Raw genomic sequence first — 24,234 nt, 5'->3', positions numbered from 1 at the left:
GCATTTCAGCTAGCTCTACTTTGAACTTTTCAATTTGCTAGAAATATATTAATGTAACTAACATTTTCCAAAGATATTGAAACGTGATACTAATCTAGTATAGTGAAACTTTTGATTTTATACACTGTGTAAATGTAGCATATTAAAGTTTGCTCAGCCAGTAAGGAAAGGAGTCATGCCGCTGTAAGTGGACTAGCACTATTGTTTAGTATTGCAGTGTTACCTATTAGTTTAGGGAGGAAAGGAAATATTTTGTACCATACTGAAAAGTCTGTGAGGTGGGTGGGGAATTTTAGGAGGATGAATGCAGCTAGCAAAACTTCATGCTCACCACAAATGTATTTCTGTGATCACACTTTTTGATTTGAACTCATATTAGCCATATTTGCAATGTCTTGGGCTTACATGCCACACATACAGCAGGGCTCAGTCATTTATATCTACAGCAGTAGTTGCAATTCTTTTCTTGTTAAATATGTATTTTAAATGACTGGCACCACCAAATACGTTCCCAGTACAACACATGTTACACTTTTGCTTAAATTCATGTAGATCGAGAGTCATCCTAAAATCAGCAATACATTCTCATTATGTAAAGTTAAGCATATGTTCAAGTGTTTGTAATATCCAGGATAATCCATAAAATCAAGAGGACAATAAAATATAAAAGATGTACAACATTGCTGTAGAAACCTATAAATGTATAAACTTAAATTTAATACATAGTTTATACATTAATTATGCATTTTTGTATGTATATATGTATATGTATGAACATGCTGAACTCATGCACTCAGATTTTAAATTGGCGTCATCACTGCTAAATATATGCCAGGATTAATTATATGACTTCTCTTTCTTTCCAAAAGTGGGTTGCAATAATACCTGTTGCAGGGAGCTGTGATTAACATTGTGTGGGCCCTGTGGCATTGTATTTTTTATTTATTTATTTCTGAGAGAATCCCTAATCCCTGCTTAATTTTATGAACTGTCAAAATGATTCTAAATATCTCTCTGGTTTGCATTTTCACCTCAGGACAGGAGTCCAGAGGTACAGATTTATTGTACAACAGTGGACTTTAGGCAATTTTCATCTTTTAATGCCTGCAGCGTCCGAGGTTGAATTTGTCATAATCACCAGATTATCTCTAAAGGATCTTTCTGTTATACTTGCAAATGGTTTTGCAGGAAAATGTAAAATATATAGAAGAAAAATAATTGATTAGATGCAGGAGATCATTTTGTCACATAATCCCAGATGGAAAAGAAAACAAATGCTGATCTCTATTTTTTTTTAATGACTGCTGAAAGATACTATAAGAAAGATACTTGCTATTCTGGTAAAGTCATATACTGGTCTCAGTCCCTCGGTTAGACCTTAAAAGACGGTAAGAAAATACACAAAAATAATGCTATGACTAAAATTTTATTTTAGGACAGGGTAGATTGTTCAGATGGTGTGTATAACTGTAACAACAAACAAATTAATGTAGCTACATTGCTATTGATATGGTCTTCACTCTTGAAAAGGTTTTTTTTTTTTATTGTAGGCAAGAATCTTATTATCTGTAGAGAATAAGAATATACTAGCATTGTATTTGAGGAGCTATAAACAGATTGTTTTATACTGAGAGCCAGAAAAGGAACAGAATCTGACAACAGATTTCACATAAAAGTTGTGCATACAAAAGTCAGGTGATGGAACTCATTAACATTTAATAAATTATGATAAATAATTTACATTTACTGTTGGTGTCATAAGTGAGATCCAATTCAGATCTGATTTTGGGCTGTTACATTTTTCTGAAGTTTATATTTTAGTACAAAATTGAATCCTATTTATTTCTCAGAGCTGGGACATGATTCACATTTTGGTCGCACTGTAATGAATTCATTTGAATTCTGCTAACTGTATGACATCCACACAGATTTACACCAAAATAGCTGATTAAATTGAGAAAGTTGGATTGACAAAAGTTTCATGGTGTATCTTTGGATTGAAATATTCCTGCCTTTTATGTAGATTAACCCCACATAGATCTTAGGGTTTGCAAAATATTTGATGGAGGGATCATTTGGTGATACTGTATGAAGAGGGATGGACAGAGGTCAGACTGCTAGGACAGAAATTTTAAAAGATGTGTAAGTGGGAGGTGGGCAGCCAGACATACTTTTCATTAGGAGGAACCAAGAAAGGAAGGCTCCATGACCATGTCAAGAGGAAAAAAGAACTGATCAGTGTTTCTGTCGTTGGACATTTAGCAGGTTGAGCAGGAGTACCAGATACAGAAAGAAGTCAAGAATTCAATTATATGGGGAATCATAAAGGAGAAGTGCACAGGAATGACTGAAGTGAATCATACCAAGATGCAATCCTACATCTACGCTAAGGGAGTCAAAATTCGGTTTGGATAATAAAACCAAATCCTGAAGGATAATACAGAAAAGACGTTGGTTGCTATCGTAGACTAATGCATTGTATGAAGTCACCATGGATAGGTTGTATCCTGAAGCATAGGTCAGATTACCCAGAAACAGTGATCTGTCTCCAGTAGAGTTTCTCTTGTTGCTCAGAAATGCAGGCCATCCTTTCTTCCATACTTGAACAGGAAAGAAAATAGGAATACTTTTTTTGTCTCAGAGCTCCACCCAAAGTAGAAAATAATAGCACGAAATTTACAAACCCACTGATAATTAAAAATAGAGCCAGCAGTGGAAGGGTAGCGCATGAGGTCTCTTTAAACATCATACATATCTACTTTCATCATGTTGCTGGGTATAAAATGTCATAAACTGGGGAAATTCTAGCCTTTGTTTGTTGTTTCTGAAGATTGAAATATCATTTTCACTTCTGAGTAGTGCAGTTAAAATTAAAATTAAAAAAGAAAGCAAGATATTGCAACTGTTTCTACTTGTGTGTTTTGAGGAATGCAGGAAAAAGCAGGGAAGATTGTTATTGGGAAGCCGGACGATCAAAACATCATCTATAGCTGTATATATAGAGACATTAGGTAGTCATCAAATATTGATGGTTCATTGAAGGTATAAGACTAAGGCAAAGCATTCCATTTGTTTGTTTTGTTTGGTCAGTGTGTTAAGTAGAATAACTCATGAGAAATGTTAGAATTCATCCCTTCTACTCCTTTTGTTAACAGGTTAGCACTCGACCAATTCACATATCTAAGGCTTTATGTATTATTAATCAAAAGAGTTAAAAAGTCGGTCCAATCTGGTTATATACAGTAGTTCTTGTGGTTTTCAAACCTTTAAATAATTTATGGTGTCATCACTTTCCCAGTGGATGTCAGGCTAGCAGAATGTCTGGAATCAGAATCCCACTGGGAGAAAAAGAAACATAGTCAGAAAAAGTAGCAATTTTTTTTTTTTTAATAATAGCAGCTCCAGCCTATTGTATCATCACTATCAGTCTCTTGAGAGATCATTTCTCTGAAAGAGAAGTTTTTCTTATACAAGTGCTTTTGGGATCAAACAATCCTGACAAATCCATATCCATACGGCATTCTAACTGGCTAAGGGTGGGAAAGTGTTGAGCATGTACACGAATGTGTCTTTCTTTAATAATTTTATTTCTAGACTTGCATGCACTTATGTCTATATAAATGTATATCTAATATACAATATTCAAATATGTCTTAATGTTCTGAAACTGATGATAATTCATTATGGGTATTTTTTTGAAATTATTATTTAATTGTAATTATTATGACGGTATTCAGACTTATTCTACCCTTCTTATTTCAAGAATATTTGTTCTGTTTCCCTTTTGAAGTAATAAATCCTCATAGCTGATCATTGTAATTTGCGACCTTTTTTCCTTTTTTTTTTTTTTTTAAGTAAACGTGACCTGAATTCATGAATTCAGTCAGCCATTTTTGATTATGGGAATATTGGAGAATCTACTTCCGGGCTTTTTAAATCTTTCTACGTGTTCAAGAATCTTATAAAACAAGTGATTTAAAAATAATATGTTCAATTTAAAAGTATTTTAAGAAATAATGGCTTTATTTTATGTGATAGACTACCAGATTCTGGCTCCACATGTAAGGGACTTGACTTCTACTACTGAATAGGCTGCTACCATATATTTAACACATAACCTCCCTTCAGAATTGAAAACCTCCTCTCAGCCCAGAAAACCATATATTCTTTCTCCATGCAAAACAAGGTCATTGAAGGCCAGATTGATCTGACAGGTACTCTGCCAGTTCTGCAACAGATTATCAGTTTTTTATATCTCCTTGTTTGGTGCCATAGTTGTGCATCTTACAATCAGTGTGCCATGCGAAGCTATTTTTCCCCCTTGAACCTCTCAATAACAAACCCAAGAACTGTCTGTTAAGAAAGTTGTCCCATGCTCTTTTCATACAGCTGATTGTTCTCACAGCTGCCAAGTTTCCATACTCACTTACTTCAGGCAAGTCCACAATCTGCCCTGCTGCATCCAAATCCTTGTCCTCCCTACTTCTAAAAAACTTATCTTCCCATCCCTTCATGTGTTGCCTGTGTAATCACTAATAGAACAGATGAACAATAAAAGATGCTTTCACTGTTGTGTCCGAACGTCAGCCTAGAAACATGCTGCCTGGGGTTCAGAATTGTGCATTCATGTCAGTTAAGAGCTTGGCCTTACATGTAAGTAAGGAAAAGAAGCTGTCTATACCTATGACGAGATGTTTGTCATGTCATCCTGAACTGAGGGTTGATAAAGTTTGGTAGATGAGGGATGTGGATGCCTCACTTACTTTCTTATTCCTTTAAAAATAGTAACAAAAAATTGGAACTTAAATGTAATATTAAAATGAATGAAAAAATGTGAAGGATTTAGGTTCATGCATACCATAAAACTCCCTCAGTACCACTAACTCAGCTGTATTGATGACACATATTGACTCATATTCTGCTTTCAGTAACACTTGTGTAAATCCAGGGTGCTGCAACTCCAGTCACTTTGGTGCAATTGCTCTTGATTTACACTTATGTAACTGACAGCATTTGACCCTTAGACTATACATATATCTTAAATTATGCATTTAGCTTCCTGAGCCACAACTGAACAATAAAGCAGTATATATATCATCCAGTATGTACCATGCATCAGCTTAATGTGGACATTTTAGTTTTGCAATTCTTCTACTCTTGTGCGGCCATTCTCATACTTGAAAAGTATTAAATTTTATATATATATATATATATATATACACACACACACACATATATATATGTATATGTATATGTATGTATGTATGTATATAAATATACACACGCAGACACACACACACATGCACAAACACATATACACATTTAAGAAATTTTTATGACTCTTAGATCATCCATGGCCCCACAAAACCTTGTAGCTTTGTCGTTTTGCCTAAGCAGTGTGCGCAAAAAATGATGGAGAAATACATGAGTATTTAAACTGATCTTTATTAGCACTGTTCAGAGGATTAGAAACTATCTTGCCTTTCACAGGAATATTTCCATCCAGGTTCGCCGTCCCTGCACAGAGACAAGGCACACTTCTGTTCGGAATACTACTCAGGATAAAACTCCACCAGAAACACTGGAAATGCAAATGATTTCTAACGCGACCAGCAAGGCTCCACACTGAACAAGTGGACATGTCTGGATACAGAATCACTAATATGAGAGAGAAGAAAAAGGGTGCTTTATTCCCTTTGTAGGTTTTGGTCACATTTATGGAGCGCGGTCCACCTCATCAAGTGATGGAGTCACAGTTGTGGACCTCTTCTTCTCCCAAGGTCAATCTGGCTGAATTATGCAATATCAGCTTTACCCTGCTGACGCTCTGCCTAGCTGGGCCTTTCGGAGTGCTTGTCCTGCAGTAGCGCTTCCAGAAGCTCCTGCCTAAGACGCAAGGTCAAGTTCTGGCTCCAGCCATTAACTTCTTTCAGAATTATCTCAAGGGATAAAGAACAGCTAGACTAGGCAGTCTGCTTTAACTTCATCTAAACATAACTGGCCCTTGAACATCCCCAAAGTGTAAGGTCCCAAAATAAACATACTTCTATCCAGCTTTCCCTATTTATACAATCAGTACAGAGAGGATGAGGCCAAAAGCAGAGAAACAGTATTCATCTTCAGAAACTCCTGAAAGGTCTAAAGCTTTTGCTCTCATTTTGCTCTATGTAACATTCAGCACTGCATTATAATGACACTTAGCACTTCCACAGACCGTTCTTTCTGAGGAGCCTGACCTTGCAGGGTTCATATCATTTTGCTGGCTCATTCACGCTTCCAAGAGGCAGACATATAATGAAAAAAAAAAAAAAAGAATAAAAGCAACAGTCATCTTTTAAAAAGACATTGATAAATAACAACAGAAATTAATTTTATTTATAAACAAAATCAAAGAGAAAAAGAAAGTTAACAGATAAGTAATAGCACTCACAAGGTCTAGCAGCCTGTAGGCCAAACAATAAGGAATTTGTTGAAGAGACAATAAAGACATTCTTTCAGGCTGGCTGGTTGGCATGATGAGCTGCCCACTGTGCTGCTGACTGGGAGACCTGGGATTTGGGAGCAACTCAGGTTCCCAGGCTTGGCACCAATGGAAACTCAGGTTTATGCATTTAGTCTTTGAACAGAAGAGGTCACAGTTCAGCACCATTTGAGAGCTGATCTACCAAATAACACTAGTAGTGGCTCCAGAGGATGGATGTTTGTCTGCCCATTTGGTCAGAGGTGAACTGCCCTAATAATGCCTCCAGCAAGGTAGAAAAGATAAAAAAAAGCCTGCAAAGCAAAGCAGAGATGGAGGAGGGGGTACTCTTTCAAGTGATGCTATACAGTCCAGTGAAAAGGCAAAGTACAGTCATAATGACAGTCTGCTTCTTGACAGCGCAGGGTAGCATAGTTGTTTATTACTAAATAGTGCAAAATACCCCAAAATAAATTTTGTAGCACTGTTATTAATTTACTCATTTGAAGTTGTATATCTGATTAACTTTGCTGCATTGAGAAATACAAAAGGAGAGGGAGAAAGAGCTCTTCTTTTTAATAATGTAACTTCAAATTTTTCACAAAACACAGCTATTTTAGACTTCTCAAAAAAAAAAAAAAAAGAAAAAGGAGGAGGAAACAGGAGAACAATCCAATAAAAAACATTTTATCAGTCAAATATATATTGCAGGATAACACAGAATGTATTCATTCCATAGCTGTCAGATTAACCAGGAATTACTGGCTGGGAATAACACAGCTACATTATCATTTGTAATGTTCAGAAATTACTGTACTCTGATGACTATTAGAGGTCTTATCTACAATGAATGGCATTCTCTGTGGTTAGATGGTCTCTGTATGTATTTTAAAAGGGGAAGTCCACATTCTCCAAAACTGTAGATGTTTTTAGCTAACTCAAATGATCAGATCTCATTTGACAGCCTCCAAAAGCTTGAATAATTTACTGGATATGTAGAATTAATTGTGCTGCAAAACTAGAAATGATACACTAATAGTAGATACATTATCAGAAGAGTTTTATTCATTTCTGTTACTGTTCATATTTTGATGTAGATATAGATCTAGGTGAATTTTATTAAAGCAATAATGAGATTTCAGGCTCATATTTAAAAATTTTAAGTTCCTTAGTTCATGCACACTAGAACTCTACACTTAAATTTTTTTTTCACTTTCTGTGAATACTCACAGGATTGAGTTTTTCTAACTTTCTTGTCTCAGAAAGAAATGTTTAAGCTTGCATGTGTGAATGTGAAATTAAAAAGAAACAGAATGGAATGGCTATGTGTGAATCTTAAAAAAAATAAAGGGCTACATCACTCAAATGTTCGTGATTACTCTTTAGAGTAAGAGAGATAAAAATGAAGTTCAATAAACAAAAAGCCTTATTGCACAATTTGCCATAATGAATTCATTGGAGATAACTGCACTTTGTTTATGAGCATCCTGTGGACACAAGAAGTATCTAAATTTGTTACTCTCTCTGGGGTATAATGTGATTCAGGATAGCAGAATCTAGCCTCAAGTGAATTGTTTGTTAAAGACATTAAGTCCATCTCTCTCTCTGTTATGCAGAAAAAACAGAAAATTTCTGAATTGGGGATTTCTGGGCAAGCACCTTTCAGGAGTAGCAATTTAAAAACTTCCCAAGGCACAAGATTGCATGAGGACATGGGATTCACTCCAATCTTTGATTTTACATTAAGCTCTTTAGTTTGAAATTGTTGTTTTCCTTCCATGTCAGAGAAACGTAACATTTATACACAAAATGGGAACACAGGGTAACCCAGCTGAGGTATTATTATAACATATATTATGAAAACTTCCATTTATCGGTTTGAGATTCTGATGCCAGATAGGATGATTGTTTCAGTTCTTCAGCTTTCACTGGTGTAAATCAAGCCCCAAGCCCGCCCAGGAGAGGAAGAAAGCATATCATGCAAGTCAGAGGACCTCCCCTCAGCAGACATTCCTGGTATTTATTTGCGGCCTGTGTTCTTAGCAAGTGGGCTGGCCTTGAATTCTTGCTGTGTACGTTTTTTTTTGTTTTTGTTTTTTTGTTTGTTTTTTTTTTTCTAGAGAGTTTCTTGAATGAAATGTACTTTTGCTCAGCCTTCATTGGCATGTGGGAAAGTCAGAGGGAGGAAGGATGTTCCCTGAGTTTTGGTGAGACTGTGAACCCCTGGCATCGGAGGAGTGCAGCCAAACTCTCCTCACAAGGAGAGTGAGGGGCAAATAACATGGGAAGCCACAGCAGTGCTCGTCACAGCCCGAGACCACATGCCTTGCCTTTACCTGGTGCTGTCAGGGAGCTCTCTCTGACAGTTTACTGTTGCTTCCAGTCTCGTCTAAATGAAACAATGTAATCCTTTGGCTTGAAAGTTATTTCCACATATATACACCACATTCTCCTTCAGGCTTGTATGGTATCAAGCAACAAGGGGAAGGGGGAATCCCATTTCCATTGTGTCTATGAGCATCCCTGTGACAGTAATACGAAATAGTGACAAGCGATCGTTCACCCTAGGGAGCACAGTTCAGATGGTTAGTGAGGAACCTAAATGTGAGTTTGAAATTCCAAGAAGTCCCTCCAAGCATCCAAATCTTAGAGAATAAATCATCTGCTAATTACTTTTTTAAATTCCAATATACTTTAACTGTAACTACATGCATGCAGCTTAGAGAGGTGTTTTCCGTCTCTTTCTTTCTCGGTCATGTTGCGCCTTTCATCTTTGCTTTAATTCTGCTCCCCTCCAGTGTCAGTTCTTGCACGTCTTCCAACTTTGCATCTTGATGTGCATCTGTCCTATGACTTCTGTCACCTGTGTGTGCCTGGTACAGGCCCCACATGCCACCCCTCCCTTTTTCTCTTGCTGCCTCTCTCTCTTTCTCAGACCACAGGGGCCGCAAGCTTGGTCTCCGATCACCACTTTCTCAGTGTGGCATTTCCTTCTGTGCATTGCTCTTGCACGTTGTTTATCTCTCAGAAGGATTGCAGCTACAGATAGCATCAGTGGAACTGTATCTGTCTAGGAGCAGATGTCTACCTCTGCCATATCATCTTAATTGCCCTGCTGTGGCTCACCTACAAGAAGTCTTTTTTTTTTCTTTCTTACTTTTTTTCTTTTTTTCACTTTTGCAAATGATTAGTTGAAAAACAGCAGGATGAAGCTTGTAGGCACACGATTCATCTGGGTATGTTTATACTTGCAAGGCAAAAGAATTCTTTCAGTCCCTAACCAACTGGACAGTACTTTCAAAGGTCTTTGAGATCTAGTCTCAGATCTTATTTTTGTAGTGAATTAGGAAAATATTACCAAAAGAGAAACTAGAGAAGTGAGACTGATTGTTAAAATATCATTAAAAAACAAGGTGCTACAGTTTGGATCAGGAGGATAAGCAAGTTAATCATATTATTTATTACAGTGGCAGATAGGATTGAAAGGTACTCAGCCTTCAGTCAGCTTAAACTGAGTGTTAAGTTTGGAATATAATCTGAATTGAGTTTCATTTAGTTTCTCAAAATTATGTTATGAAAATGTCTCCTGAATGACCTAAATTATATTCACTTGAAAAATGTTTGTCTCTTTTGATGAAGTAACACAAGCACAGTATTTTCTAAGGAGGTGTATATACATATAAACACATTTACTATCATTGATAAATTAAAATTAATTGGATGTTACCACATGCTGATGCTAGAATAAAAAATATTACAATTACTTCCAGTCAGAGCCAGTACAAATTAATAGACAAATAGCCCTCTGATATATTGAGCCAGAAGAACTTTTATTTTCAGTACTGACATCTGTGAGAAGTAATCATAAATTTGATTTCCTATCCCTTATCCTCAACCAGCTCAGTGAATGGATATGCTGCATGCTTCAGTAGGAAGACTCTTCCAATGCAGGATGGGACTATCCCTTGTCCAGCATCGGGAACGACTCCTGACGCATGAGACCAAACTTTCACCGTAGTAGCAGTAGTAGTAGTAGTAGTAGTAGTAGTAGTAGTAGTAGTAGTAGTAGTAGTAGTAGTCTACAGATAGTTTGACAAAGCTAGTTTATTCTTCAGTTCCCTCAGTGAGTATGATGTTCTGTTTTGCTTCATTTAAGGTCCTCTTAAGTTGTCACCTAACTGCTGTCATGTCTCAAGAATAGTAGAAGATCATTGTACTATATTTAACACACTGCAATACCAGCAATTTCAAAATAATCTGAGTTCAGAGCAGAAATTTGATTTTTTGATTTTCTTCTTTTTTTTTTTTCCACTTCAGCTCTTTAAAAACAGATTAAATTTAGCCTAAAATTGCCCTTGTAAAAACAATATCTTTTTGCTTATTATAACTGCTTCTGGGTGTCAGTAAAGCACTTCTGTGACAACAGCAAACTACTACGTTTTGAGCAGATGAGTTTTAATCTTTCTTGGTATCTCACCAGAGCTGCTAATCAAGTCTTATTTGATATTATTTACTGCATGTCATGGTGACCGCCCCCCCCCCCCCCCCCCCCGGCACTCCCTACACACACACATACACCCCTTTCAAAAAAATCCTATCTCAGGAAAGAAAGTGAAGTTTATAAACCTAGTCACAGCCGAGACAGTTCTACTTCAGATTCTTCATTTGATTTCAAGAGTTTTTAGCGAACACTAAAACAGCACAGCAAATAATATGTTTTAAGCAAGGCGGTGTTACTATTAGGAAAATCCTTGCTATAAATAAACGGTTGATATTTACAATTTAAAAATCAATACAAACACCCAAAAAAGAAAAAAAAAACCCTAAGAGTGAAGCCCAGGTCTTCTACTTTGTAGTACAGGTAGAATTACAAATCTCAGCTAAGAATGTGACTTGGGCACCTTCCAGAGGCTCCGTATTCCTGGAGATAAACAGAGCTTTTTATCTGCCTTTCTTTTTTTTTAGCCTCAAAGATCTCTAGCCGTCTAAACCTGATTTCATGCTCAGAAATGCCCCTGTTTCTGTACCAAGGGGTCTCACTTCTCTCTGACCACCACAGCAATTCCAGGAGGTAACTACATTTTTGTAAATTCCTTCAAATATAAGGTTTTGTCAGCATCCATCCTTTACAGAGAATATACTTGTTTGGATATTGGAGTTCTAAAGGTTCTGGAAAATCTAAAAATAATTTAATCTGACTACAGTGAACAATAACAATTAGAAATAATTATTGCCACAAAATATTTAAAGTCATGTGATCTAGAGACTAAGCCTCCTATTGCCTTGGGAGCTAGCAGCCATAGAGTCCTTTCCCAGCTGTACAATTGGTGTGTTCTGTTTTTCTTTGGGCAAGTGACTTCTTAGTTGTTCTGTTACCCTTTGTAACAGGATGCAATAAGGCTTTATTTCTCTCCTTGGTTATTTTTCCATCTTTGCCAATTAGATCTAAAGTTTTTAACTGACACTAGCTCTTCCTATGTGTAGGTAGAAGTAGGCAGTACAATATCTTTCTCAGAATTTCTAGCGATTCTAGAACACTACTAGTAAGAATAATAAATATCTGACTGACGAACTGATGTGAAGAGGAATTTAGAACTGATCTTAAACCACAAACGAATCCAAACTCTTTAGATGGCATTAGTCCAGACATTCAGAGTCATGTCTGAATTTCTTTCAAGTATGAAATGTTTGGGTAGTTCAAGCCCGAAGGACTTAATTATCTTCATGACCAAACTTGTACTATCTCCATGGAATTGGAAATTCCTACCTATTTATGCAGGTAAAATAGGGCTACATGTAAGAACAATGTGAATCAGGAGAGTGGGACCAGGTTGCCATGTGTTCACCATCATATGGCATGACTTAGAGCATGTGAGCTGCAGAGGAAGCACCGGTTAGAGAAGTGCAGAGCTGCCTGACAGTACTTCCTGATCCTTTCTACCTCGGGAGCAATCAGGAGCAGCTCCGTTCAGTTCTTTACTGTTATTCTCAATTGATGATAGCATTATTGTGATTTGAATTTGGCCATAAGGTTCCTCCTTCACAGTTCTTGATTTTTTATTTTCTGTTTCTGGTGTGACAATGAATTTTGGCCATAAACAGTTTCAGCCGAGCCAATATCAGCATCCAGCATCTGAAAGCATTGTTAGTATAGACATATTATAAGCTGCTCAAGTCTAATCTGTCTGTACTTCTATGTTCATGATGCACTGTGACAAGAAGGTAGAATTTCAGAAGATTTGATCTGTGCATGTAAAAGAAGGTGTAAGAAGCTGGATAGATCAAGAAGTGTGTCTTGAGGTAGAGGCACTATAAACTGACCCAGCACTGATGGAAAGGAGCTATCATCTGACGTGGAAATGAGGAAGCAATCTCAACCCTGTTGAGAAATGTCTCTGATATACCCTGATATTTGGCTGCATATCTCAGAAAACAGAGCTTTTGATCTAAAGATCAGCCAGCTTTTTCAGTCCAAGAGGTTGCTGTCCAGACCAAATCTTGAATGTTTTCAGTCAGTAGTAGTGCTTTGTCACTCAGTTCCACAGATGAAGTCTGTCCATATGATGCTTCTCAGTAGCAGAAAAGTTTAACATATTCATTTTTATCTTTGAGCTATGCTGGAAGGTTATGTCCTTTCTTTCTTTTTTTTTTCTTTTTTTCATTCCATCTCAGGCTGCCCATGTAACATACACAGCATATGCATGGTTCTTTCTTTCGAGTATTTCCTAAGGACATGCTGATTTTAATAATATTTTTAATGGAAACATTTCAGTGACTTAAAATCAAAATGGATTATTTCATTTCTGCTGTTTGCCTCTTCAAAACTTATCCTTTCAACATTTGCATTTTATTCTATATTAACGTGTACATCATAGATATATATTCAGTAGTATAACATTTTAAGCTGTTCAGTGAAGGTCTTTTTGACTTTAGTAAAACCACCCAACCAATCAAAACTAATGTATAGTTTCAGTTGTTTCAAATAAACATTTTTGGAAGTTTTGCTCTGTGACTGTGGAGTTCAATATTTTGTTCTAGATTAGGACAAAAAGAAAATTTGAAGTCAGAATTCATTCTGCTATTCCCAGGACAAAAAGTGGCTTTTTTCAAAGGTGGGGGGGGGGGTGAGGGGGAAGAGGTAAGAAAGACAAAAGAAAAAAATTGCCCAGCAAATGGAACCCAAACTCTTGTCATAGATACCCCATCTGCCTTTAGAGATACACTACAGTGTCCAGCTTAATGACCCTTCACAACTAGGGCTGCTCTTAATTTTTCATAGCCATATGTTGCCTGTCTGTTTGTCTGTCTTTCTCTCCATACATAGCTTAGCCATAGCAGAATTATAAATATTGAGTTGTTTAAAGAAGCGTTTCATCCATCAACTAAGACTTTTTGCAAAACGAAAACAGAGGCTTTTAAAGTAGGACCTTCTGTATTGGAGGTGACATACCGGAGAGATAATGAAGTAGAAAAGTATCTACCCACTGAGTAATGAAGTCACTGGCCATCAGCATTATACAGAACCATTTGTGGATAGTTCCAACAAAAGTATTTTAACTATAGGAAAAAAAAAATTTACTTGGCTTGTCATTAGTGAAGCTATAGCAATGGCAGCAGGGGAGAGGGTGAGGAAGCCTAAAATAAAATATGGAGAAAAGCACAGAATCTAATTAACGTAGTTTGTAGATTGGAAAGCCTAGCTGTGGTTCATTTAAACATGAATATCTAATGTAAGGCCAGGCAATTCCTTATAGCACTGACTTCTAGAAAATGTAAAAAAAGTTCAGGCTTTAGTCTTGCCATTACTTTACCTTGATGATAGGAGGTTAGAATATGAATGCAGTTTGAAAGATAGTACCATTTCTTTGATATATCAAAAAGCACTCTGCAGTAGACTACTACTTTAGTAGGACACTTATAGTCAAAGCTAGTATTTGACTATGCTCCTAATGTCATATTACAATGACAGAAGCTCAAGATATATCAATTTAATCTTAGTTCAAAAAAATCTTTTAGTTCTGCTATAGCGAAGTCAAAATGGACTTTTATAGTTTTTCAGCTTGAAATTGGGCAACGAACAACTTTCATAGTAAAAATGAAATGCAGAATATGGTTGAAAGGGTAATCATATTCAGAATTAAAAAATAAAGCACTTGCTACTTATATGGCTCTACAATTTCCTAATAGGAAGCTATGCTAACAAGAATGAGATTTCACAATTAACAATTGACTCCTCTGACTAGTAAAAGATAGTGGCTCTGTATTTCTTGTTCACTTGTTCTATACTGTTTAAGGCTAATGATATCGTTGAAATTACTCCTGATTTATACTGATGAAAGTGAGAACTAGGCCCACTTCATAGATGTTACGTTGAACACTTTGGTATATGGCTAATGTAACGTAGAAACGAATGAATTTTGAGTCATCTTTTGAGTTTTTAAAGGATATCAGCTTAATCTTTTGTGTAAAATAAAAAAGTATTCATCTGTAGAATTACAACACGTAAAAAAGTTCTTACAAAGGATAGGTGTTACCAACTACTGGTTTCACCAGACTGTAAATGAATCCACAGAGTGAGTCATGCAGTTCAGTCATGGTACTTGGCAGCTAATTCTTTACTCACAAAAAGATAAACAAGTGGTGCATACACAAACTCATCACCAATAAAATGCTTAACAGGTTTACCTGACTTTAAAAAATTTCCAAGTCTAGATATAATCTCATTCAAGATGCAGTTACATAATTTAAATGACTGGCCTTAAAGATCAAAAATCACCCACTGTAGATAAGGTAGGTAATTCTCTGCATGCATATAGCTGTTTTTCTAGCTAATATAACTGCATGCAAAGACACAAGGTATGAAATGCTCTAACTGCAGAGAAAGGCATGTTTTCCTGTCAAATACTGCACTTTGAAGCTTCTTGTTGCTAAGTTCTTACTATATCTGTTACGTTTGATTGGGAACCCTCATCCTAGGAAGAAAATTGCCTCCCAATATCCTCCTCCTCAGATCTACTGGGATCACGTAACAGTGATTACGTGACCCAATGGTAGACAAACAATGGTGACCCAAAACACCCCCAAGCCCCAGCTACTCATGAATCTGTATAACTTCTCATTTTTCCTTTCTTGTCATGGCTGCAATAATGAAATTCTATAGAGTATTGTGGAAGATAAACTATCCAACTCTTTGGTTTGCTTAAGAGGTAGTTTGTGGTCGGGTACCAAACAGACGTGTCAAATTACCTAACTTTAATTTCAGGTAATTGGTGAACAGAATCGCCCCTGGGGTTGAGGGAATTATAAACAATGCAGCTCCTGGTACTTTCCCCCCCTCTGGATAGAGCCAAGTGGAAATTGCTGCTAGTGGGTATGTTACAGCTGCTCGTGACAGTCTGAGAAGGTGAATATTTGCAAATAATATTTCACTTGAACCTCACTGCTTGGCAATAAAAGAAAAACTATCTGAAGTACTTTCTTGAGGTTTTGGCAAGCCTTATCCTTCTTCCTGATTTCTGTGACAATTGTTTAAGTCTTGGTAATCATTTCAGACCATTTCTTCTGAATAAGCTTCGATATGTACAGAATTACCATAATAAAAAGAACAGTCCACAGCTGACCTCAGAATGCTGCTCTTTATTTAATGTTATATCTACAAAAGAAATATAAGATGCATATTAACTAAGCAGAAAAAGAAGAAATAATGTGTCTGATTTTCTCTGTATGAGTTTTGTTGATCCTAATTGCTTGAAGACAGTAATGAGAAGGATTCCTTGGGTTTGTCACTTCCCAAAAGACTTTCTGAGAACGGCCAGCCTCAGTGAAGCTCTGTTTCTATTGTCAAATACAAAGACCTGATTTTCATGTCCCTTATCCCACTGAAATCCCTGACTTGAATGGGTTTAATTTTATTCTTTGTAGGAAATGTCAACAGATTCTCTCCATGGTACTCTGGTCTGGACTGTCCAAATTGGGAAGTGTGGATAGTTCAAATCAATTTGAAATAAATTTACCTGAGCTCAAGTGCTCCATTTCAGGCTTGATGGGCACTAAGTAGAAACCTAGCAGGTCTCTCAAATCTTTTCTTAATATAAACTAGCCAGATTACTTTGGACATCTCCCCTTTGTAATTCATGCATTGCTCTGTTTCCTCTGTTACTGTGATCGCTGCTGAGACTGATGGGATTTTGTTGCATTTAAACCAAAACTGAACATCCACTGGGCCACCTGGCTTATGAAATACCTTAAGGGACTTCATGAAACCGTCTCTTGACCACAGAACTAACCACTAGTTGCTGAGCATCTCAGTCAGATGCACATGCAGAAGTGCTCACAAAGAGGATGAGAAATGATGACCATGCAATTTTTAAAGTCGCTGTTTAAAAAGTTAATCTAGTTGTATTGGTATGGCTTTTACACTTCACCACATGCATATGCTATCTTCAAACTCTCAGACCGAAAAGCTTGAAAAACTTTTTGCAACAAGCCAAAACAAACTATTAAAAAGTCACGCAGTGCCAGTTAGAGAGTTGCAACCATCAGGCCATGCAGCCTACGATAGGGCTGAACGCCTCATCTCTGTGGTCTGAATAGCAATCCTGAGGATTACAGAAGGAACAATATGGTCCACTGTATGTGAATTAAGAAAGACCCTCAGCTTCTCGGTATGTGATTGACAAAGGAATCAGACGGCCAAAATTTGTGGATCCCAATTGTGTGGAACAGCTAACCGTGATGGTGCTCAAAAGAAAAAAAAAAAAAACATTTAGAAAGAGTAAGTTGTTAAATAGACTCTACTTACTATTATTGTATGTTTTAGACAGTCAATTGCTATTGTTTGTAAGATGAAACAAACGACTAGGGGGGGAAGAAGGTTTTATTTTTATGTTCTATATCTCTTTTCAAAGCTATTGTTAACGGATGGAGGCAACCGAGAACCATACTGTGAGGTATTGTGTGGCTGTGCTGTAAAATAAAAATTGAATTTGAATTCTTATAATACAAGAGATGAAAGGCACTACAGTGTTGATTTCTACATCGACTCCTGTAGTAATGAACAGTGGCAGTCCAGGCCCACTCACCAAACAAAGAAGTGGGTTTGCATGATGAAGTGCTTCTTTCAAGAGAAAGAAAAATCAGATATGAGATTTTTTACTTTCCGGTGCCACAGGACATTTGGTGTCTTACTAGTTCAGCAGGTTTTACTCTCAACTGCTTGCCAGGGCCTGTACACTGCCTCCGTTTTGTTTGGTAACTGTTTAAAATTTAATCTGGGATTGGGCTGTTTTATTTGCAAACAGTCTCTCTTTTCTTCATTTTAGAGTGCTATCCATAATTATGTGTGTCTATGAGTGTGTGCATGTGTGTATGTTAATGCTTTATTTACTCACAGAGTTATATATTGCAAGCACAGATCTGTATCTCCATCCGGATAGTAACGTTGTTTATAGGAGTGCCTCATAAGAAAAGTCAAAACTATCCCATGGTCAACTTTTATGGGCTTCACAACACATACAAGAGGCGAGCAGACTGCTCTTGGGCTTACACATATTGTTTTATCGCAGCTGAGATCAACGGCAGATAGAGGTTTGGCCCCAGGTGTTTAAAGCCTTTCCTTCCTTTCTAACTACATGTTGCCTTATGGGGCCCAAACTGTTTCAAGCTCGTCAGCTTTTAGCTGTGGGAGCCTGAGTGAGCAACTGACTGAAGCCCTGACTGCTGATGGGAAGCTGCTGCTGCTGCTTCTTTTAATGTCTCTTGGTGCCATTTGTGCTGCAGCCTCACTTCCTGATTGCGATATGCAGCAGCAGCAGCAGCATGAGTCTGCCAGCCATGCTGCTGGCTCCTTTGTGCGCCGAAAGCACTCGGCAGTTGCATGGCAGTGTTTGAGCTGAAGCGTCTGCGTTTCGGTGTTTCTTCCTCTGCTGCTGAAACGCCTCTTTGGAACATTTATTTATTTGACTTGTTCCTGTATTTATTTACTACTGAGCTGCCTATGCCCACCCAGAGAAGATGGATCTCGTTCTCTGAGGTTTTCAAACTTTTAGGAAGTTCTGCAAGCTCTTTATTTTTGTTCTGATTTATTTCACTTTTAATAGCTAACTAAAAATTCTCCTTTATATTATCATAGTTCCAATGGCACGTTTGCTTTAAGCATCATGCATGTTTGTACAACAGCTTCAGACTAATTGACACATTTTTAGTTTTCTTTTTTTTATTCCTTCCACTTTCTTGCTAATACTGAAATAATGTCACGAACATGTTTTGGTCCTTCTTTTCATACTCCCTGCGCTAACAAATCAAGCACTCCAAAATTGCATCAGGCCCCTAGAGCAGAGAGACTATCTGAAAAAGTAAGATAGATTTTATTCATTTACAATTTTTTTGACATCTTTGAGTTTATTCTGACCACATTTTCAAGTTTTATTTATGCAATGCATGCTAGAAACATTTTATTTTATAGTGAGAGCTGAAATTCTTGTGAAATCAATTAAATCCAGGAGTCATGAATTTATAACAATAAAAAGCTCATGATAAAATCCTGACAACGGTTAGCATGTCTCCTAGGTTAATAAGCACAGTTTTTGCATCAAGATACATTAAAAATAAAAAGAAAAACAAAAGGACAATCTTTTTTATAGCATATATTCAGCATCACCATCTTATAAAAAACTAGGTAGCGTCTCTTTGTAGCCTAGTACTTCTAATTTTTAGTTAACTTTGCAAATTCAGTTTTAGTTTAATCCAATCTTCTAGATAACGTCAGTCCCATAGTTTATAAAGGAGTTTTAGCAGTGGTTATGTTTTCTGATGTCCCCAGATCTGGTCATTCTGATTTGATTTGTAATTTCTGTATTTTCCTATGACTCATCTCTTATGAGGATTACGGTGCTACTCTTTCAGTGAGAAAATATCCTTTTTTCCTCCTCCATTCTGCCCATTTGTAAGGTTAGGAAAAAAGGTTGGAGGGTTAAATAAAACTTCTGGTAGCCACAAATGTTATGTTCAGAATATCACCCTAGACCTGAGGAGGTTCAAACAGGTAATAGCATACTAAGTGTCCTCCGTAGTGTTTCCAGTCTGTTACCATTAACAGAGGTGTTCGTGTGGTGTGAACATAGACATGTCCTCTGAGTCCCACCGAGTTAACTCAGCACATAAGGAGCGAAGAAAAAGTACACGTTTTGACCCCAGCAAAAAACAAAAACCATGATGTTATTTCTTTGCAGAGATATAACACTATGTCGTCTTCTGCTATTATGTATGTCAGGAAGACAACATTATGACCTTGTTGGGCCATGTTTAGTCGGGGTTATTTTAGAAAAGGTTTTATCTTCCCTTGGTAGGGGCCTTTTCTAATTACCAGAGAACACAAACTCTGCCCAGCCTTAGGAAGATTTAACATTTCAGCTTGGAAAACAACTTAAAGGAGAACTCCTATGATGGAAAAATCACATTGGACAACCACAAGGAAAAAAGATTCTCATAATGCACAATAAAGCCAGGGCATGAAGAAAGACAGCAATGTAGAAATATTGAGACTCACGTGATGCCAAATTACCAGCCACTCTCCTCTGCCCGTTCAACCAGAGACCAGTATCCTGGCTCTCCATGGAAGGTATCAGAATTAGCTTATATACAGCTCAACTCTCTGAAATACAGTGGTTGAATCAAGTATGACTAGGCAGTTAGAGGGTACAGTAAACAAGCTGAAGAGACAAAAAAAAATTAATAAGTAAAAAAAAAAAAAACCTTTACATATCACTAGGGAGAGAAAAACTCTCTACTATAACTACTCTGCACATGGAAACCTCACCTTCAACGTATCTTTATAGCCTATATGGTGTATATTATTTACATCTGATCATTTAGTTTAGTAAAACAAAAAAGCACCATCTGCCCAACCACACTTTCCTTCCAGGAAATTGAAATGAGAACGGATGTTGTCTTTTGTGCTTATTTTCATTCTTTTTCTTGTTTAACTCTTAGTACAGTCGGTATATGCTCAAAAAGAAATGTAAACTAACATATTCCTTAGCAGCTATTTCCCATCATACATAGGAAAAGAAAAAAAAAAGAAGAAAGATAATCATAGAAACATCAAAAAAAAATCCAACCTGAAATAGATATCCATGCACAATTATTGCAATTAGGACATGGGGACGCTCATTGCCTATGTTCCTTGGCAGCTGTTTCTTCCTATAAGGTATATAGACAACCAGATAGAAAACAACAGCACAGGACTGTAGTCAATTAATCAGGGAGTTATCGCTCCCAAGAACAGGATTCCTGCTCCAACTTTGAGACTTCTGAAGCATTAGAGGTAACAGTAAGGCCCATCTTTCCTTCTGTCCTCCAAATAAGCAGGGTTGTGTGCTTATGTATGTAGGCATATATGTCAGAAGGGTGCAAAAGAAAGGCTTCCAATTATATTTCGATATGTAGGCACGGCGGCTTGGTTATGTGGAGTGAGCTGTTGTGGCAGATAGAATTTTCACTGTAGTTCTCACAGAAAATTCGACAACATCTGCCTATCTTTTTTTTTTCTTTTTTAATGCTTGTATTCCTTATGTGGTTAAAATTAAGGAGCAATATGCCTATCAGGCATAAATAGTCAGGCTGCAGTCATACTCTCCAGGGAATGCTGTTCTTCCCATACTCATCTTATAGAATGTGTCTGTATATATGCAGTTTAACCGTCATGTTTGTCCATGAGGTAAGGAGGAAGGATAATGAATTGCTTCTACAGTCCTCACCACCCTGGGGTAGCCAAAGACCACTTTTGGCACCCAGTTTAAATGAGGATGACCACAGATCTGCTCAAACCTACACAATAACTTCAACTTACTTACTCATTATGAGCTGCTCCCCTGACTCACTAGCTGGCACGCTTCATCTTTAATTGTGCCTTTCCACATGTTGGACATGACTCCTACTTCACTTCTACTGCTTGAATGTTGTTTTTTCCACCTCTGCATGCCTATGTATTAAGTACACCTCCTAGTGGTTGTGGAGCAAGAAGCCAGAAGTGGCTCAAAAAAAACAGCATGGGCTGTATGTACATGGAGTGAATGACAACAGTGAATTGGACCTCTCCTTCCCCATGTCCTTCTGGATCATATACTTTCTGTTATGCAGCCTAATATATGATAGATGATGAAAGTCTAAGTTACCGTCACAATGTTTTCAGGGATTAATTTCAACCTTGAAAACAACCAACTACTAGTTTGGGGTTTTCATGAGAATTCTAATTACAGTCCCAAAAGGTTTTGCACCAAAACCAAAAATTCCTTCTGGTAGCTGGGAGAAAGGATATGTTTAAGGAGATGGTCTAGATGGTAGCCTGGCCTGTGAAAGCTTGGTTTCAGTTCCTACTTTGCCACAGTCATCCTGTATAACCCCAGACATTCCTCTGAGATTTTCCTGCCTGAAGTGGTGCAACAGAGGCTCTGAAGAAAAATCTGAACAAACCAAGAATCAAAATATACTAGCACAGGCACAAGCCCATGTATCACAGCTTTACTTCTTGTAATACCTATGCCAGTTATGGTCTCAATCTCTCTGGCCCAAATCCTAAAAATATTTGAATCAAATTAGGTGCTTAAATACTGCTGAGATTTAGGCTTCTAGGCCTTTATTCCCCATGTCTAAAATACAGACAGTAGATGCTCTTGCTTACCAGTATGGCCTAAGGATATTCATTAATCACATTAAGTTTGTGAGATGCTCAGCTACTCTAAATAGCAGAACTGCATGATGATAGTTACCTAAGGGATTTATGGATCAACACATCCCTGCTTTGCCCCTCAGTTCCTTAGGGGTGGCATGGCGATCCTTTTCACTGATCAGCACCCCCAAATTTTACTGTTGTCCTGACCAACTCCAAAACCACAAGCAGAACATAGCTACAGGAGTGGTAAATGATATGTCTTCTAATTGCTAACTTTCCCCCTCCTCTCTTTACCACCGTTGTATTAAGTCTCTGCTCTCTGCATTATCAATTAATAGGCTTTAAAATGCCCTTTTGGAAATTGTAACATTTTTATTTTTAATTAGAGCAGTGGAAAGCAAAAAGCCTGCAAAGCTACCTACTTCTACGCTGCTCTTTAGCTCAATAATAAACAACTCTGCTCATTTAAATCAATTTTATGTAAAAACAACAACAAAGAAAGGCTGAGTGCTTTGCATGCAGAGCTTCTTCTTGATGGAGAAAGAGTACACCAGAGAAGAGCAGAGCACAGGACTGCCTATGTAATTGGGATGTACCACTGTACTGAGAATTGCTCAGCTCTATGGTATAGACCCTGAGCTGCTAACAGATATCCTTCTTTAGCTACAAGACTGTGCTTTTGGAGTAAAGAAGATCACAACTCCATCTGTACTGTTGCTGTGATGTACTGAGTGGGAGTTGTGTACAGGACAGTGAGAACTGTGAAGTTCGAAAGTGGCCGTGGATTTCTTATAAAGACAACTCTCGAGCTGTTTTTTTTTTCTTTTTTTTCTTTCTTTTTTTTTTTGAAAGCCTATCTTGAATGAAGCTTTTTTAAGTTTTTGATGTGTTCGGTTAACTATCTGAAAAATCCTTTTCCGTTTTCATCACCCTTTCTCCTTCTAGCTGCTAAGCAGAATTCTAAAAGCCAAAATACCATGACTTATGTCATTTTGGTGATATTTCTCACTGGAATAGGAAAATAAAATCTCATGAGCAGGATTAGCCAGTATACCAAATTCAGTTGAAGGTTGACTGGAGCTGGTCTTACCACTACAATAGCAAGGACAGACCCTAAAGAAATTCCAGGTTCAAGCACCATCAGCCATAGAGACAGTCTGACATTCCTTAGCTGAATTTTCTGGATCTTTCTAAAGGAGAGAGTCAGAGATTCAAAACTGTTCTGAACTTTGATATGGATGTGGATCTGATTCCTGCATGATTCCCTTTATGTAAGGGCAGATATAAGAAAGCACTACTGGGCCAGACTGAGCAGTCTGTCCAGCCCTCTCTCTGTTCCTAACAGTCGCAACAGAGGATGCTTTTTTGGGAAATCAGACCAACCTGTCTGCTTTCTGCAGTCCAGTCCCATCCACAATTATTGGATTAGGGATGTTAGAGGGTATAACTCTGTTTAATCCTTTTAACATCCATTTATGGACATGTTGTCCATGATAAAACAGCCAGATTTAAAGCCCCTTAAAACATGAAGTCCTCTAGGGGAAACACTGACAAGCTCTTTTCGTCTGCTAGCACTGCTGGGTGCTGCTTTAATAAAGGAACTCCAGCCGCACTGTGAAGCAAGAGCAACGCACGACTGCGATATCACTGTCATGTGAATGAGGTGTCCCAGTACTGCAGAGTCTGCTCTTTCCTGTACACAGAGAAGCATCAATACTGAATATAGTGTGTTAGCAAAGCAGAATGGAAATCTTTTAGGTGAAAAATGGCTTCCCTGATTGCTTTGCTCTACCAGAATGGGGTGTGTTTTCAGGCATTCTGATAAATGTGTGCTATTTTTCAGCCATTCAGTCTGAAGTGCTGTAGGTTTCATATAAACTTTTATTGCTCACCACAGGCACGGAAGGATTGATTACATTGTTTGGGGATTTCCTAACTTCTGGGACTGCCTTTTTAGCCAGCCTTAATACAGTGTATTGAGGGAACAAAATGGTACAGTGCTACTCAGTAGCCTGCTCTCTAATGGTACAGTGCTACTCGGTAGCCTGCTCTCTACCTTTATATTTTTAAGATCAGCCCATCCGGTTTGGAGTAGTGATGCCAG

General features: G+C 37.5%; 1 long non-coding RNA gene across 1 annotated transcript; it reads right to left on the bottom strand.

The window, feature by feature from the left end:
• Positions 1-1,372: 1,372 nt before the first annotated feature.
• LOC138067523 (uncharacterized) lies at positions 1,373-20,231 on the bottom strand. The gene is made up of 3 exons (XR_011141644.1): positions 20,007-20,231; positions 3,265-3,338; positions 1,373-2,600 (listed from the first exon to the last, which is right to left on the bottom strand). It is a non-coding gene; the product is annotated as an uncharacterized lncRNA (long non-coding RNA).
• Between the last annotated feature and the right edge of the window lie 4,003 nt (positions 20,232-24,234).

This window comes from Struthio camelus, chromosome 5 (assembly GCF_040807025.1).
Source record: "Struthio camelus isolate bStrCam1 chromosome 5, bStrCam1.hap1, whole genome shotgun sequence".
Lineage (NCBI taxonomy): Eukaryota > Metazoa > Chordata > Aves > Struthioniformes > Struthionidae > Struthio > Struthio camelus.
This window is presented reverse-complemented; position numbering and strand designations above follow the sequence as displayed.